Genomic DNA, 17788 nt, shown 5'->3' with positions numbered 1-17788 from the left:
AAATCACTTTCTTATACAGCCCCTTTAATCATGTTTTGTAGGATGGTTCATCTGAATCTATCTAAATGTTATCAATTTATGTACTAGAAACAATAAATGTCCTACCGCAGTTTTACTGTCTATGTTCAGTGTCAGTTGTTCTACGTTCCCCAGTAAAAAAAAAAAAAACATGGAGTCTCCAGCCAAACCTTCTGATTATGATTTTACAATTCTAATAACTTTACTCCATAAAATCCTGTTTTGTGCATAAAAGGTGTGTCGGATCTGAATATATTGATAAAACATCTATGAGGAAGGATAAGTTCCTCGGTAAGGGGAGGGCAACCAGAGAACAGACGAATGACTGTAGCTGCTCAGAGGTTGTCCACGCTGATCTAAGAGGCAACACAAAAGAGCAGCTTCACCAACACAGTGAATAGCTGATACTGTCAAGATTAGAAACAGCGCTATGGATATCAGCTCTATAGTTTATGAACGTTTTTTCAGGAGAATACTTTATCTCCCTGGAATACCCCTTTAAAGGTTGGCTTTTGCTGCAAGGTAATAGAGCCACAGGTTTGGAAGTGCCAGTCTACATCATCCTTAGCCGTTTGTAACACTTCTAGTTTTAGTCTCTGGTGACCTCTGTTCCAAAGCAGATCTTTGAAATACACATGTATATGGTGAAGACGTTTAAGTGGGAGCCACATAGGTGCATTATGTTCTATCTGCAGTAACTGGGGCTTCAATTAAGCCATAGGTGATGGGGCTAGGCCTGAGGAAAATTCCTCCACCAATGCACAGTTTGCTTTGGGGAGATAGTGTTTCCCGAGGGCCAGGCTCAATTCCAGGGGGCAGCTTGGGGTCTTTAGGACACTGACGAGGAAATGGAGGGTTGTTGTTGTTGCTGGCTGGAGCTGGATTCATGTGCTATGGTTGTGGTATCCATTGTCTGGAGGAGCATAGGCTGTGACTGCAGACTATACTGACAGGAGATACAAAAGCTGTGGGCCAACCAAATGTTGGAAGACAGTGGAACTATCGGCTCCAGGATGGGATCTTGTGGACTGGGACATAGTCACAATGCAATCTATCTGAAATTGCTGTAAGACCGTGGATATAAGGAATAAAAATAGTTACATTGTTAACCTGCCTAGGTGAGTATTACAACCCACAACCTCAGTTATTCACATCAGGTTTCCCTAAATCTGACTTGGTCAAATAGCTTGACGCAGTCCACAGTTACTTTTATTTTACGTTGTAACCACAGCTGTGGCTGTAATTACAAAGCTCTACAGCAGGTTCAGTATGTTTCCACACACATCCTGGGGGACCCATAACGAACTTTGTATATGATTCCCAACACTGCCTCACAATTGATACAGTGACGAGCAAATTGGTATCAACGTTTTCAACTTTCAGGCTCCATATCTCACAATCTACTATTGCTTCGAACATGAGACTACCATCATTTTACAGACCATCATCTTGACTATCTCATACAGAAATTTGACTTGCAACTATTTAGCATATGATTAGTTATGCAGATTCTTGTCATGTCACTGCATTGTTTCTGGTTTGCTCCTGGTGGCGGAAAAATCTTTTTCTTCCTGTATACTACAAAATATAACCTTTTCTCACATCTCCTAATAGCTCACTGTGTGTTATGAGGTTGATTCCCAAGTGAAAGTTCACTGGTTTGAATAGGTGTAGCCATTAAGAAGATTTCCCAAGAAAAGAGAAACTGCATCATCCAGCTCATCAATAGTGCTCTCTCAGCCAAGAAAATTGCCAAACTGCATCATTTGAGTGCCATGACAGTTTTAAGAATACAAAATGAAGTCCATCCATCCATTCAAAAGCCAAGACGTCCACGCAAAATATCGGAGTCAACAAGTCTGCTCATGACCAGGTCTATCAGTTCTGGTGCGACAAATGTGGCAGTTGAGGTGGCTCATATGCTCGTATCACAGATGTCCATGCAAGCATCGTGCGATGCACTATACACAAGTCTAGAATGGTGGCTCGAAAAAAAAGTGAAGAAGCCTTGACTTCAATATCGGCATAAGAAGCGTCGGCTCAAGTTTTCCAAAAAGTACTAAAAGTGGACAGTAAAAGATTGGAAATGTGTGACTCGGAGCGATGAGACGAAAGTCAATAGACTAGGCTCTGATGAATGCAAATGAGTCTGGAAGAAAAAAATGATTAAAGTGGCTAACGGATCGAGAAATTGAAGGAATTGTCACGTTCGGTTTTGTTTCACAGCCAAAGGTGTTGGATACTTAACCAGGATTGATGGTGGTCTCAATGCTGAGTTAATTGTGAATATCCTCCAAGACTAGTTCCTTCACACACTCGAGTACTATGGGTATGAAATGGACAACAGTGTTTAAGCAGGACAATGACCAGAAGCATACGTAGAGATTGACGAAGAAATGGTTCAGTGAGAATTAAGTACAGGTGCTGTATTGGCCCCCACAATCCCCAGACCTCAACCCAATCGAACACTTGTGGGTAGAGTTGAGGAAAAAGCTGTATACAAACCCAAGTGAGTTGACAAGTATGCACCAACTTTAGGAGCGTGTAGAAGAGACCTGGGATCAGATTTTGGTCGAGGCACTGTTGAATGCTCAATGGTGGATTTACAAAATACTAACCAGGTAATAAAAATTTAAATTTAGATTTTTAGGTGCAAAACAGTAACAATGCAGTGATATGACAAGAATCTGCATAACTAATATGCTAGATAGTTGCAAGTCAAAAATATGTGTGAGATAGCCAAGATGATTGTCTATAAAATTATGGTAGTCTCATCTTAAAAGCAGTAGTGGATGGTGAGAAATAGAGCCTGAAAGTTAAAAGTTTAAAACCTTGTTACCCTTTTGCATTATGTGAAGTGTGAACCATGTCCTGTAGTTTTTGGAGTGTTAGGGTAGTCATGTGATATGATGTGAATTTCCATTTATTGTATTATGGTAATGTAAAGTGTATCAGTAATGTAAAGGGTTATTGCACAATGTGAGTAGTGTATGGTACAGAATGTACACAGGGTAAGCACAGGATAAGATATAGTTTAGTGTTTAAGACAAAGATAGTGACTATAGGTAAGCAAGTACAGTAGGGTAAGTAAATGTAATGTGCATATTGTGTTTGTAAGGGAGATCTGTCCAGCAATAGGTTGAAGGAACAGATACAGTTAATGTTTGGGACTAGCCCATAATGGGAGGGTCTAGTAACAGTAAAATGAAGCTTCTTCCTATATGTAGAGTTCGAGAGTTCATTGGTGATAGTGACCAGATCAAATTCATGGTGTAGTGGGCTAATGGCAAGAACATTTGTTCTGGACGTTATGAAGCCTTATAAGAGTCACTGAAGATATTCCTGCAACATCCGGAGCCTAAAGCTCAAAACAGGTGCTAGGAAGAGCACCATAACCAATTCTGTACAGAGGAAGTTGGACGTGGAAGGTGTGTGGGAAAGGTAACGGATCTTGGCAATACTGCGGGACTGTACGGGAAATCCCTTGGGCTGAATCAATCAGTAAGCCTAGGGGTAGTCCGAGCAGAATGGGAAGTAAAGCGGGAAATGTACTGTATTACGGAAACAAGAAAAGGAGAATGCTATGCCTGGTACTGCCTTTTAAGGTCTGATGTACTTGAACTGTCCAGTAAACTTTTGAATTTTGAAACGAAGTGAGTGTCCCCTGATATGTGTGCGGCTGTTCCGGAGTATGGAGAACTGAAGACAGCAGAGGCCTGCAGCCTACAAGTGAGTGCAATGCACCCTAAATTAGATAGCACAGTGTGACTTGGTCACTGTTTTTCTGTAAAGTGCCAGGGCGTCATAGAGCAGCAGCTCTACATCTCCCTGGCACATTACACAACAATGTCACGCCACTCCGTGGGAACAGTGGCACTAACATAGCTGGAATGGGGCTAGTGTGAGTGCACTGGTTTTATTGGAGTCCTGAATTAAGATGGGATTGTCCAGTAGTCGACAACCACTTAACACTTTACCTTACTGTCTGTAATAACTCATTGTCTTAGAATTCCAGCAAACTGAATGGGATTTATAGAATACTCAAGCACACTGAGCTTTTTTGTACACGGTGTACAATGACCTGCGGTGCATTTTTGTAACCCGCAACATATATATTTATCTTGCTGGAGCTCTGAGTTTTCTGTGCTGATTTTTCCCATAGAGTTGCATCAGATGCAGAAAATCCACAGGATAAAAAATGCACATGTAATTTTAGCTTGTGTGCTTTGTGAAAATGCAATAAAAATGCAAGAAATTGACAAATTAATTTATCAATATAGTTCTGTCATAGCCAAATACATGGAAGTATCAGAAACAAAGCAGCTTTATTTATAACTTAATAAAAGAGACAAAAATCTAAGCTAAAAATGCAATAAAACTACGTAACCTAATGGGTGTGGAAAGTCTGCAGCATCAAAAACTCACCAAATCCTCATTGTGAGCGCAGAGCATTAGGGTCCGGGCTCCGAACGCCTTAGTCATGTGCAGTGAGCCGACATATATGCGCCCCAACCTCACTAAGGTTATTGCCAACAATCTCTCCTCCACACCAGTCCAGAGTGCCACTTCTGCCCCCGGCCATGACATGACTGGCACCGGTCTAGAGTGCCACTTCTGCCCCTGACATGGCAGGCACTAGTCCAGAGCGCCATTTCTGCCCCCGGCCATGACATGGCAGGCACCAGTCCAGAGCGCCATTTCTGCCCCCGGCCATGACATGGCAGGCACCAGTCCAAAGTGCCATTTCTGCCCCCGGCCATAAAATGGCATGCACCAGTCCAGAGCGCCATTTCTGCCCCCGGCCATAAAATGGCTGGCACCAGTCCAGAGCCTCTAATGCCCCCGGCCATGACATGACTGACACCGGTCCAGAGCGCCACTTCTGCCTTTGACATGGCAGGCATCAGTCCAGAGTGCCACTTCTGCCCCCGGCCATGACATGGCAGGCACTAGTCCAGAGCGCCATTTCTGTCCCCGGCCATAAAATGGCAGGCACCAGTCCAGAGCACCATTTCTGCCCCCGGTCATGACATGGGGAAATTTACCAGTAGCTTCTGCATTTGCCACCCTAGGCTTATACTCGAGTCAATACGTTTTCCCATTTTTTTGTGGTAAAATTAGGTGCCTCGGCTTATACTTGAATATATACGGTACTTATTCTCCATCTATCTCCGCCCTTCTCTGGTTCTATAAAGCAAGAGCTGTCAATCAATTTAGAGGGAGGGCGGATATAAGAGAAAAAAACAAGTAGATGATATTGAACACTTAAATGTGTGGCCACACCAAGTGTGCACAGAGCACCTGTGCTTGCTTTCAATAGACATTCTTTGCTGACAGAGTCCTTTTAAAGGGGTTGTGAAGACCCGGGGTCTTCCGTGGGCATAATACTACTCAGACAACACAGGGTGAGGGTAAAACAGTATGGCAACACTTTATTGAACCACAAAGTGGACAACAAACAGAACAGTCCCAGCTAATACCCAAGATGGTACAGCACATTACACAGTCTCACTCTTCCGCTCCGCCCACCTGGGATAGAACAGCTGCGACTTTGGGACTTTCAGGGCCAACTACCTCAATCAGTGGCCCCCCGCTTCTGGCAGGCCCCCACAAAGAGAAAGTAGCTTAGGAAGCTAGCAGTTCATCAAGGTACAAGGCCAGGAGACCTGAGGGTCCCACCCTGGCCTCTCCAAGAGTTTCCATGTGGCCAGATGACCGGCTGGTCCCAATCTGGCTTTTCCCAATGTCTCCATGGGTTCCAGGCGACCGGAGGGTCCCACCTGGGAACCCCAAACAACATATCCATGGGGCCAGGTGACTTCATCTTCCCAACCTGATCTCCCCAAATATATCAATGGGTTCTCTGATGGTCAATGGAGCAGATCCGTATCTTTCCAGTCAGGGCCATATACCCTTAGCCTGGAATCATGTAGAATCCAAATCTATGTCTCTTTGGGTAAAGTCATGCTACCAAGCTGATTGTCTGAGCCTGATCTTTAATTCTCCTTGTCAAGTTTCTTTCAATTCTCTATTTCAAACTTTTCTTTTTTTAAGTACACATCCACAGGTCAAGAGTTAGGGATGATATGATTCCACAGGGCTCAGGTCTCATTGTTTGAGCATTTAGTCAATTTACATAGTTGATATAGCAGGGGGCTCTTTAAATAAACATCTAGCTGGCTTTCATATAAAATGCAATTAGCATAGTAACAAACATCATTGTTTCACAGACTAATAGAAGACAACAATCAGGGTTATGCAAATACTGGTCTGTCCTTCTTGACCAGCCACAGAAATACATCTATTTACAAGTCAACAGAAACACAATAGTGCATTTCTCTTGGCTTAACAAATCTAATCGTCTGGCTGATTAAGATTATAAGCTGTATTATAAGGGTTCACAGGGGTTGTGCAGTGAAAACAAGTTATCACCTGACTATGGGATAGGTGATAACTTGCTGATCAGTGAGTGTGCGACCGCAAGGGCCTGCACCGATAGGCAAAACAGGGACTTTCTATCCCCGTTACAAAATGGAGTGGCTGGTTGGATGCCTGATCACTACTCAGTTCATTCTCAATGGGGCTGCTGGAAAAAGTAAAGCTTTCTGCAGCTCCATAGAACAAGAATGGAGCTCAGACTGAGCATGTGCACTGCTGCTCAATTCTAAGGGCTCGCTCACACTAGCGTATAATCAGTCCCATTCTCATCCAGGAGATTGGGACGATTTTTTCTCACTTGTCATCCGTATACAATTTTTTTTTTCCGCAGCAGCTATTAATCTTTTACAGGAAAATTTAGTTTCCCATCTTACAGAATTGTAGTATATCCGTAAAAATTGGATGGCACTGATGGTCCGTACGACATCTGATTTTTTTTCTCACACCCATCAGATTTCAGAATGAAATTACAGCATGCTGCGATTTTTTTCTCACGCCAAATACAGCTGAGAAAATACACAGATCTGCACGGCCTCATTATAACATTGGTCTGAGTGCAATCTGATTTTTTTATCGAATTGCACTCATCCGAGTTACTGTGTATGCCAGTGTGAGCGAGCCCTTAAAGACATAAGTGCTCCATTCTGTTGATCAGTGCAGGTCCCAGCTGTTGGACACCACCTATCACTTATCTTGTTAGGTGATAAAGGGGTTGTCTGATTTAAAATAAGTTCTCTCTATTCATGCTTGGAAGCATTGTTAGAATATACAGATTTCCCTCATAGTGAGAGTTTAGTATTATGTACTGTATACCTGGGGTGTCCAGCAGGGGCGTACATAGAAGTCATGGGGCCCCATAGCAGAAGCTCTAATTGGGCCCCCCCTCCCCCCTACAAAAAAAAAAATATTTGTGTCACAGAAGAGCAGATCTCATAACTTTCCAGCCTTTACATAGTAATTTACCTCCTTCTGAAGTCGTAGATTCCTTCTTCATTGCCCCCATAAAGTATGATGCCAACAAAAGTGCCCCCCAAACAGTATGATACCCCTATAGTGCATTCCTCCACATGCACAGTATAATGACACTATTGTACCCCACTTCAACTCCCACGGCAAAGTATGGTAACCCTAACACAGTATAATCCCCCAACTGTGAACCCCACAGAGCCCTCCATACACTCTCATGGCCCCACACAGCCCTCCAAACAGTAAAATGGCCCCCACACAGCCCTCCAAACAGTATAATGACCGTACACAAACCTTCACACTGTATAATTGCTTTCATACAGTATAATGGCCCCCCACATAGCCCTCAAAATATTATAATGGCCCCACATAGCCTTCCATATAGTATAATGCACCACCAATAATCTTCAATATAGTATAATGCGCCCCCCATAATCCTCCATATAGTATAATGAACTTCCCATGGTCCTCCATAGAATATAATGCACTCCCCATAGTCCTCCATACAGTATATTACACACCCCATAGGGTAAATGCAGCCCCCATATAGTATAATGCACGCCACAGTCCTGCAGTATTATGGGCACCACGTACTCACTGATTTTAAAATACCGTATATTTTAAATAAGCCGACCCGAATATAAGCTGAGGCCCCTAATTTTACCACATAAAAATGGGAAAACCTATTGACTTGAGTATAAGCCTAGGGTGGGAAATGCAGCAGCTACTGGTAAATTTCCCCATCCTCGTATGTGTGGCCCCCTCAATCCCACAATCCCTGGTATGTGTGGCCTCCTCAATCCCCCAATCCTGGTATGTGTGGCCTCCTCAACCCCCCAATCCTGGTATGTGTGGCCTCCTCAATCAAAGTATCCTGGTATGTGTGGTCTCCTCAATCCCCTAATCCCTGGTATGTGTGGCCTCCTCAATCCCCCATTCCTGGTATGTGTGGCCTCCTCAATCCCCCATTCCTGGTAAGTGTGGCCTCCTCAATCCCCCATTCCTGGTAAGTGTGGCCTCCTCAATCTCCCATTCCTGGTAAGTGGCCTCCTCAATCCCCCATTCCTGGTAAGTGGCCTCCTCAATCCCCCATTCCTGGTATGTGTGGCCTCCTCAATCCCCCATTCCTGGTATGTGTGGCCTCCTCAATCCCCCATTCCTGGTATGTGTGGCCTCCTCAATCTCCCATTCCTGGTATGTGTGGCCTCCTCAATCCCCCATTCCTGGTATGTGTGGCCTCCTCAATCCAAGTATCCTGGTATGTGTGGCCTCTTCAATCCAAGTATCCTTGTATGTGTGCCCTCCTCAATCCCCCAATCCTGGTATGTGTGGCCTCCTCCATCCCCCATTCCTGGTAAGTGGCCTCCTCAATCCCCCATTCCTGGTATGTGTGGCCTCCTCAATCCCCCATTCCTGGTATGTGTGGCCTCCTCAATCCAAGTATCCTTGTATGTGTGGCCTCCTCAATCCCCCAATCCTGGTATGTGTGCCCTCCTCAATCCCCCAATCCTGGTATGTGTGGCCTCCTCAATCCCCCATTCCTGGTATGTGTGGCCTCAACCCCCCAATCCTGGTATGTGTGGCCTCCTCAACCCCCCAATCCTGGTATGTGTGGCCTCCTCAATCCCCCATTCCTGGTATGTGTGGCCTCCTTAATCCCCCATTCCTGGTATGTGTGGCCTCCTCAATCCAAGTATCCTGGTATGTGTGGCCTCCTCAATCCCCTAATCCCTGGTATGTGTGGCCTCCTCAATCCCCTAATCCCTGGTAAGTGTGGCCTCCTCGATCCCCCATTCCTGGTATGTGTGGCCTCCTCAATCCAAGTATCCTGGTATGTGTGGCCTCCTCAATCCCCCATTCCTGGTATGTGTGGCCTCCTCAATCCAAGTATCCTGGTATGTGTGGCCTCCTCAACCCCCCAATCACTGCACACAAAACAATAAACACTTATACTCACCTTCCTTCCTCACCTCTGCTCCAGCGCTGCGTCCTGTCTGCTGCAGCTCATGTCGGCATCTGAGCTGCGCGCGCTCTCAGAAGCCGAGGTGAGCTGCTGCCGGCACATTCACTCCTCTGTACTGACAGCAGGAGATGCGGCTCAGCACTCCTCCGTGCCCACTGTTGAAGAGAATGAATATTCCGTCTTCTCCACGCCCATTGGAGTGGAGAAGAGGGAATATTCATGTCCCTTTAGCAGCGGGGACACGTGGTGGCTGCAGCTGCGGCTACAGCGTGTGCCCCGCTCCTCTGCCGCCGCAACCTCCTACTCGCCTATCCTCCTCATTCCCATGCTGCTTGGGGCCCTCACGGGCCCCCTCCGGCCACGGGCCCCATAGCAGTGGCGTGGTCTGCCGCCATTGGAGGTACGCCACTGGTGTCCAGTTTTCCCAAGGGGCCACATGAGGCACTGTGATTGTTGTAGAGTGCCGAACCAATAGGCTGAAATGAATTCTGCTCAATATTAATATATTGCTATTTTATATTATTTGTATCACTTAATACTGAGCAGAATTAATTCCGCTGACTCGCTGCTACATGTTACGATAGATCTTATTGTAACTTGTATCCTTACTTGTAGCAGTGAATCAGCACCAGATAATTCACTGCTTTTTATAAAATTCATAAATCATTTGTTCCCGTTATTCAGCCATTGTACCTTGATAAACAGCTACACACAGTACAATGCCACCACATCCCTTCCACACACTGTATGATGTCCCCACATCCCTCCCACACAGTACAATGCTACCACATCCCTCCGACACACAGTATGATGCCCCCACAGCCCCAGCCACACACAGTACAATGTCTCCACAGGTCCCTAACATAATTTGATGGCCCCACACAGACAATATGATGACTACATAGTATGGTGGACCTCCAAGCCCCCCTCCACACATGGTTTGATGGTCACCACACACGCAGCCTCCCACACAGTGATGGCACCCATATTTCCCCACAGACAGTAATAATGGTCATCACAGACCTCATCACACACAGGACGGTCTTCACAGCGCCCCATGCATGATATAATGGTTCTCACAGGCCCCTATACACATTATCATCCCCCAGACAGTATTATGGTCACCACAGCCCACCTATATAGTATGAGCCTCCACACAGCCCCCCCCCCCCCCATATTCTAATGAGACTCCACACATTTACACCCAAAAAAAATACTCATCTTGCTTCCATTTCCCCGGGGCTCTGCTCCTGTTTTTCCTGTGTGCATGGAGGTTCTGCACAGCAGACGCAATGTAGTGACATCATCACGTCTTCTGTTACAGTTGCTTGCGCTGACTGGTGGGAGGAGCCAGTTGCTCTCTTCTCCTCCAATATGTTCATGCCAGCAGGGTCGCCTTCTCCACTATATATTGTGACGCTGGCAGGGTTGCCTCCTCCACTATATATTGGGACGACGGCAGGGTTGCCAACTTGACTTTTTATTTTTTTCTGAACATCTTATCAAAAAAATCAGGCAAAATTATTTTATGGACACATTGAAAAATCATAATAAATCATTATGACTGTACATGATACATATCTCCAGCCCATAATTCTGATATGAAGACAATAGCTGTATTCACTGTAAAATGGTGAGAATTAGGGTATGTGCACACAATACTTTCTGACAGCACTTTCAACACAGTATACTCTATGCTGTGTCCAAAGCGCTGCACGCAGGTGAATCCGCATGTGTTCACTGAACACATGCGGATTCACCGCATCCTATAGATTGCACTGATAGAATTTTTCTTGCAGAGACTAGCGTCTCCGCAAGAGAAATTGACATACTGCGGTCTAGAAAGACGCGCCGTATGTCCGTCTCTGTGGGTGAGCCGCAGGAGCACATGGACGCATAGTGGGCATGGGATTTCTTGAAATCCCATCCACTATGCTGTAACATCTGGCAGCTGCGGATTGCACGCAGCGCAAGTGCGCTGCGTCCAATCAGCAGCCATTCATGACCGTGTGCACGTACCCTTACAGTGAAAATTATCTGCGTAAGTTTCTTCTAAAAAAAAGGTCACGGACACCTTAAATATTTTTTTACGGACCAGGCCAAAAATTGCCATATTTTTATGGACTGTCCTGGAATTTTTTTGACACCGCGAGGGTGGTTGCAAGGTGCAGCTTGTGGGCCACTGTTTTGAGCCCTTTGGCTGCCTCGGTCCACGAGCCTAGCAGGAACACCCAGAGGGCCAGACGTGGCCTGCGTGTTGCACTTTACCCAGGTCTGATGTACACCCATGTACTATAGATTGAAGTTACTGAAAATTGAATGTCCTCCTTCCTGGCTAAAAATACTCCTCAAAATTGGTAAGAGAAGTGTTTTTACTCCTCTGTAAAATATGTAGTTTAACCTCTGCCAGAGCTGGTCCTATGGGCAGTGGGGGACCAGCAGTCAGACCCTCAGCAACTGATGGCCTTTTAATAAAAATCTGTAAAAAAAAATGTTTTGTCCCATATGACTTGTACAATAGATCAGCTGTATGGGCCACAGAGGATGGTAAGGGGCCACAGAAGGCCGAGATACACTGCTGGGACCGAATAAATTGGTTACATAAGCAATTATCGTCTTTTTATTTACCTTTTTTTTTAATTTAAGTTCTGCCCAGGATAGGAAAGAATTATTGTCAGCGAGATCTGAATGATTTAGCGCGGGTCTACTGGTGAGGACTTTGCTACAGATTGTTTCCCCAACAAATTGCAATGTGTGAACACACCCCGAGCTTTTGAAATATAAAAATGAAAATTCAACCCATAATTCTCAAACACTTTTATTAAAACACATATAAATAAGTCTTGACATATTTCTCTGAAGTGCCATTATCTTATTTGTTTGGACATTGTGATAATTTACATATATAAATTATTATAACAACGTAAAAGATATAAATATATTTAGTCATACCAGTCTATAACCATGAACAATATAACAAAATCAATACGTAGAACTAAGCCATGTTAGAGATACTGTAAGTACTGATGAAAACAAAATGCACGCGAGTAACAACCTCACTTGACTGACATCACCCTCTTCCCTGTGCAGAAAAACCCTGCCACATGCAGCTTCATGCATGTGAAATCAACCCCTTCCCTACATAGCCCACCCCACCACATGCAGTCTCACGCAAATAACATCAGCAACTAACCCGAGCAGCTGCCCTGCATACAGTCCAACACGAGTGACATTGCCGCCATTCACCAAGCAGATCCCCAGCATGCAGCCCCATGAAAGTAACATCCCCGCACAGCCCCAATGAGTGACATCACTCCCTTTCCTGCACAGCCCCCCAGCATGCATCTGTGGCGCCCCTGAAGGTTCGGTCGCCACAGAGGTACTGCATCTCACCCAGAGGTGTGTTACCTCACTCTCAGGTAAGGAAGGAGTACAGCCCGGGACCCTAACACCTGCATCCAACACTACACTACTCCAGACCAGCTGAAAGGGCAAGATGTGTCGCGCTTCCTGCTGAGCCCTGTCCCTGGCTGGAGTGGGGGGAACCAAAGTAGGGGGAACCATGTAGTGGGTGTGGGTGGAGGAAGAAGTTCAGGGGAGCATTGAAAGGAGTGATATAAAAAGAGGGTGGAACAATCTAGAAGGGTTCTTCAGTGAGAGGAAGAGTTGGGTGCAGGAGCTCTGCTCAGGAGAGGGCCTGAAGAGACGCCCTGGACAGACTGAGGGAGAGAGGAGCAGGAGAGGCTCCAGGAACATGGAAGGGACCCCAGGGCTACGGGAAGTGCTGGAGGCCACCCGTACGCCCACATCTACCAGGCGGTGGAGGGGTCAGGTCACACAGAGGGGACCAGTCCCTAAATCAGCAGAGTTCTTCAAGTCTCAACTAGGAAACCGGAGGCTGTAGTATTTCAGGTACTGCAGCCACAATCCACATCAGTCTCACCAAGAAGGTAACCATAGAGGACCCAGGGGACAGAGAAGACGTCGGCCCGACAAGGTCCGCGGTCACTGGAGTGGGACACTAGGTGTGAGGTGCAGGGAGATGGCCAGAAGGAACACATAGAAGGGGGTCTATGTACTCTGAAGGTATCTGGGGGTTGGCTGAACCCCTCCCTGAGTAAGCACAGGACGACGTAGGAGGTTACCCTGGCCCTGGTAACTTGGAGTCTGAAAATCGTGAGTAAAATCCTGCAGACTGCACCCCACCGTCTGTCAGTAATTGCTGCTGCGCCATCACTCCCTGCACTACACTGCACCACGAGTGCTACTTCATAAGAGCAACATCTACACTGCCCTGGAGCTATCTACACTGTCCTGGAGCTAAGCACTACCTGTGGAGAGCTAAACCAACTCTGCTGCATTCACACCAGCTCCAGAGGACCTGCTCCGCAGCTGCGGCTCCACATAGCCGCATACCACAGGTGGCGTCACGAACTGTATATAAAAACTATAAATCCCCTGTAAATATTCGCCTTTGAATTGACCGCCCTGGGTCACGGACAGGGTCACCACCACTGTGACATCTCCCTTAGCAACGACCGGCCCGGCACCGAGTACCCCATGGCCCAAGGGGCGCGTCACATCCTCACGCGAGTAACATCGCCCCTTCTCCACATAGGCTCTCAGCCCTACGCGAGTGACATTACCCACTTCACTATGCAGCCCCATGTGAGTTGCATCAGTCCTTTAACCAAGTATCCCCCAGCCCCATGCAGCCTCACGAGGGTGACATTACACTTTTCCTGACAGCCACAAGCAAGTTACATAACCCCCCTCCTCCGCACAGCCCCTCCACATCACCTTCCCTAGTCCGCACAGCCCCTCCACATCACCTTCCCTAGTCCGCACAGCCCCTCCACATCACCTTTCCTCCTCCGCACAGCCCCTCCACATCACCTTCCCTCCTCCGCACAGCCCCTCCACATCACCCCCCTGCTCCGCACAGCCCCTCCACATCACCCCCTTCTCTGCACAGCCCCTCCACATCACCCCCCCTCCGCAAAGCCCCTCCACATCACCCCTCTTCGCACATCCCCTTCACATCACCTTACTCCTCCGTACAGCCCCTCCTCCGCCGCACAGTCCCTCCACATCACCCCCATCCTCCGCACAGCCCCTCCACATCACCCCCCATCCTCTGCACAGCCCCTCCACATCACCCCCTCCTCCCCATAGCCCCTCCACATCACCCTGCCATCCTCCGCACAGCCCCTCCACATCACCCCCCATCCTCCGCTCAGCCCCTAATCACCTTCTCCATGCAGCCCTACTCAAGAAACAACCCTTTTACTGTGAAAACCATCCCAATATGCAGCCCCATATAAGTAGCAGCGGCGATTTCCCTGTGAAAGCCCCCCAACAAGGCCTCCTTCCCTGTGAAAGCCCCCCAACATGCCCTCCTTCCCTGTGAAAGCCCCCAACATGACCCCCTGCCTGCAACGACATGCATTCTGAAGTAGTCACATGATGCACTTTTTATGCTCCCAAAATACAATCTTAGATATTTACAGTTAGTTCTATATGAGAATAAAATAAAAGCCATGACTTCCATCTCCACGTAGCTCCAGTATGCCGCACCACAGTCCACTCAGGATCGCATGTACACAGCTTATTCACCGGCAGCCACAGCACAACGCTGCGCTCTGATATCCGATCTGACCTGGACTGAGGAGCCTCTGCCCCTTCCGGTGACGTCGTTCCCTCAAAAAATCAACTCCGATCTAGTCGCTACCCTAAATCCAAGTCAGCAAAAGGACCTGGTTCCTCTGCCAACTAGGGAATAGCCGGCTCTGTATAGAGAAAGCTAAATCCAAGTCGGCTATTGGTTCAGGTCCTTCTGTGCACTGGGCTTTCGCTTTCTCACACAGAGCTGGCTATTTCCTAGTTGGCAGAGGGACCAGGTCCTTTTGCTGACTTGGATTTATCCGGCTCTATATAAGATGCTAAATCCTAGTGGACTAAAGGACACTTATTGTATATAGATATATATGAATCCTGTAATGTTATTTTTCACAGTAATATTAAGCCGCAAACTAGATATGAAGCCTGATTACAGATATTTATTTTTATGTGACGGTTATACTCAAGAATTTTCCCCCTAATTTCGGTCTGTACAATCTCCTGCACCGATCTCATCCACGTCCTGTTTCATTTACTGGTGATCATTTTTGTGGATCATACGACCACAGATTTTTTTCAGTGCTTGAACCTAGGAGTGTTTTAACTCTTGGGCAATTTTCCGTTTTTTCATTTTCATTTTTTTCCTCCCCAAAACTTTTTCATTTTTCCATCCACATCACCGTTGAGCACGGCAATACCAAATTTGTTTATTTTTATAAATTTTTTTAATGGGGCAAAGGGATATTTTGTATTTTTTTTCTTATATTTTAATGATATATGGCGTAACTGCATAATATGTTGTGAAGGGGTTAATACAATAACTATTAGCCCAGTAGACCAGGTCCTTCTGCCCACTTGGATTTAACCTGCTCTCTATGAGAAAGCTAAATCCCAGTGGGCAAAAGGAGCAGGTCCCTGTGAGTCTTTTAATACTAGACCTAGCAGGCTAAAGGACAAGGGCCTTCTGCCCACTAGGATTTAGCCTGCTCTCTAAGACACCGCTAAATCCTAGTGAGCTAAAGGACCAGGTCCCTGTGAGTGTTTTAACACTAGACCTAGCAGGCTGAAGGACTAGTTCCTTCCTCCCACTAGGATTTAGGCATCTTTATATAAGAAAGCTAAATTCCAGTGGGCTAATTATATATATATATATATATATATATATATATATATATATTATATATATATATACCAGCTTTACAAATGTAATGATTTCATGGTGTTTTTAGACTAGATCAGAGTTGCTGCACTAAGGTTCAAGATTTCTGTGCACACTGAAGGGCGTCCTCCTTAAAAAAATAAAAAAAATTTAATTGCTTATTATTATTTTCAATACTTTTAGGCTACATTACCACGATCAGGAACAGCAACGCTTTGGACGCAGCGTATTCTCGCTGCGTCCAAATCACGCAGGTAGCTCCGCATGTGTTCATTGAACCATGTGGAGTTACCGCATCCAATATGATTCTATTGTGCAAATTTCATAGTGGAGACCAGCGTCTCCGCAACAGAAATTGACGTTCTGCGCCTCGTAAATCCGTACCGCTGGCGAGTTTACGCAGTGTCAAACAGAAGCACCGTGGGCGTGGGATTTCTATAAATCCATCCACTGTGCTTCTAATGTAGAACGCAGCGCTTTGGATGCAGCGCAGGTGAGCGGTGTCCAAAACGCTGCCATTACGGAGCGTCGGCTCATCGCCTTATATGAACAAGATAAATATTTTTCTTCACCTCAGTATACAGGCACCATAAAAATACATTGTTTTATATACAATATATTTCTATGGAGCTTTATACTCTGCTACTGGACTCATTGCAATGTAGAGTCAAGATAACCAAAATCTCCTATTTTCCTCAGTATGGGCTGTAGCTCAGTGGGTAGAGCACACAGCCTGTGAGCTATTGGGAAGAATTGTGTGACACTGTGATTTATAAATTCAATTCCTGGGTGAGACAGATATCAGGAGTGAGATTATGTGAATGTATAATTTAATTTATGCACTAAGAGGTGATCGGCCTCGCCTCTTGAGGAGCTACAGAGCGTTCAAATGTCGGAGAGAGGGTGAGGTTCCTGATTTCTGTGTACACAGTGCTGTCTATAAGGACGTCTTCCCTGCAGCAACTCTATTCTAGTTGTCTCATTACAGAGATAACTAGATCGGAGTTACTGCACAAAGGGTCATGATTTCTGTGCACAGCACTGTCTATAATGACGTCCTCTGTACAGCAACTCAATTCTCTGTCTCACTGCAGAGGACTAGATCGGAGTTGCTGCACTGAGGTCCATGATTTCTGGGCATGCAGAATAAGGACGTCCTCCGCACAGCAACTCCATTGTAGCTGTCTCAGTACAGAGATTATTAGATCGGAGTTACTGCACGGAGCTTCACGATTTCCGCACCACCAGCGTGTCTATCATGGCTCATTCAGACATCCATACACATCTCGGAATGCAATGCACATACTGGCCACGGGTCTCCCGACCCAAGCATGAGGCTTCATATATTTCTATGAGGCTATCACGCTCTGGTTGGCAGAGCCTCGGCTAGTCCTCGCATTGCATTCTGAGATCAGACTAAGGTGCATGGACGTCTGAATGAGTCCTTATACAGATTACACTAAGGCTTCCATACACATAAAGCCAAGTCGGCAGGATCAGTCAATAATCTGACGTGTATTGGGGCTTCCTGCCTCTCCTTTGCTTATTGATGTCAGAGGAGAGAAGGATCCGGTGTGCAGGAATTCCATTAGTTGATCCTCTTGTTCTCTCTGAAGATAAGCTGC

The sequence above is a fragment of the Phyllobates terribilis genome, unplaced genomic scaffold (assembly GCF_046119375.1).
Source record: "Phyllobates terribilis strain yellow unplaced genomic scaffold, ASM4611937v1 Scaffold_5__5_contigs__length_657084704, whole genome shotgun sequence".
Lineage (NCBI taxonomy): Eukaryota > Metazoa > Chordata > Amphibia > Anura > Dendrobatidae > Phyllobates > Phyllobates terribilis.
Note: the sequence above shows the minus strand (reverse complement) of the source record.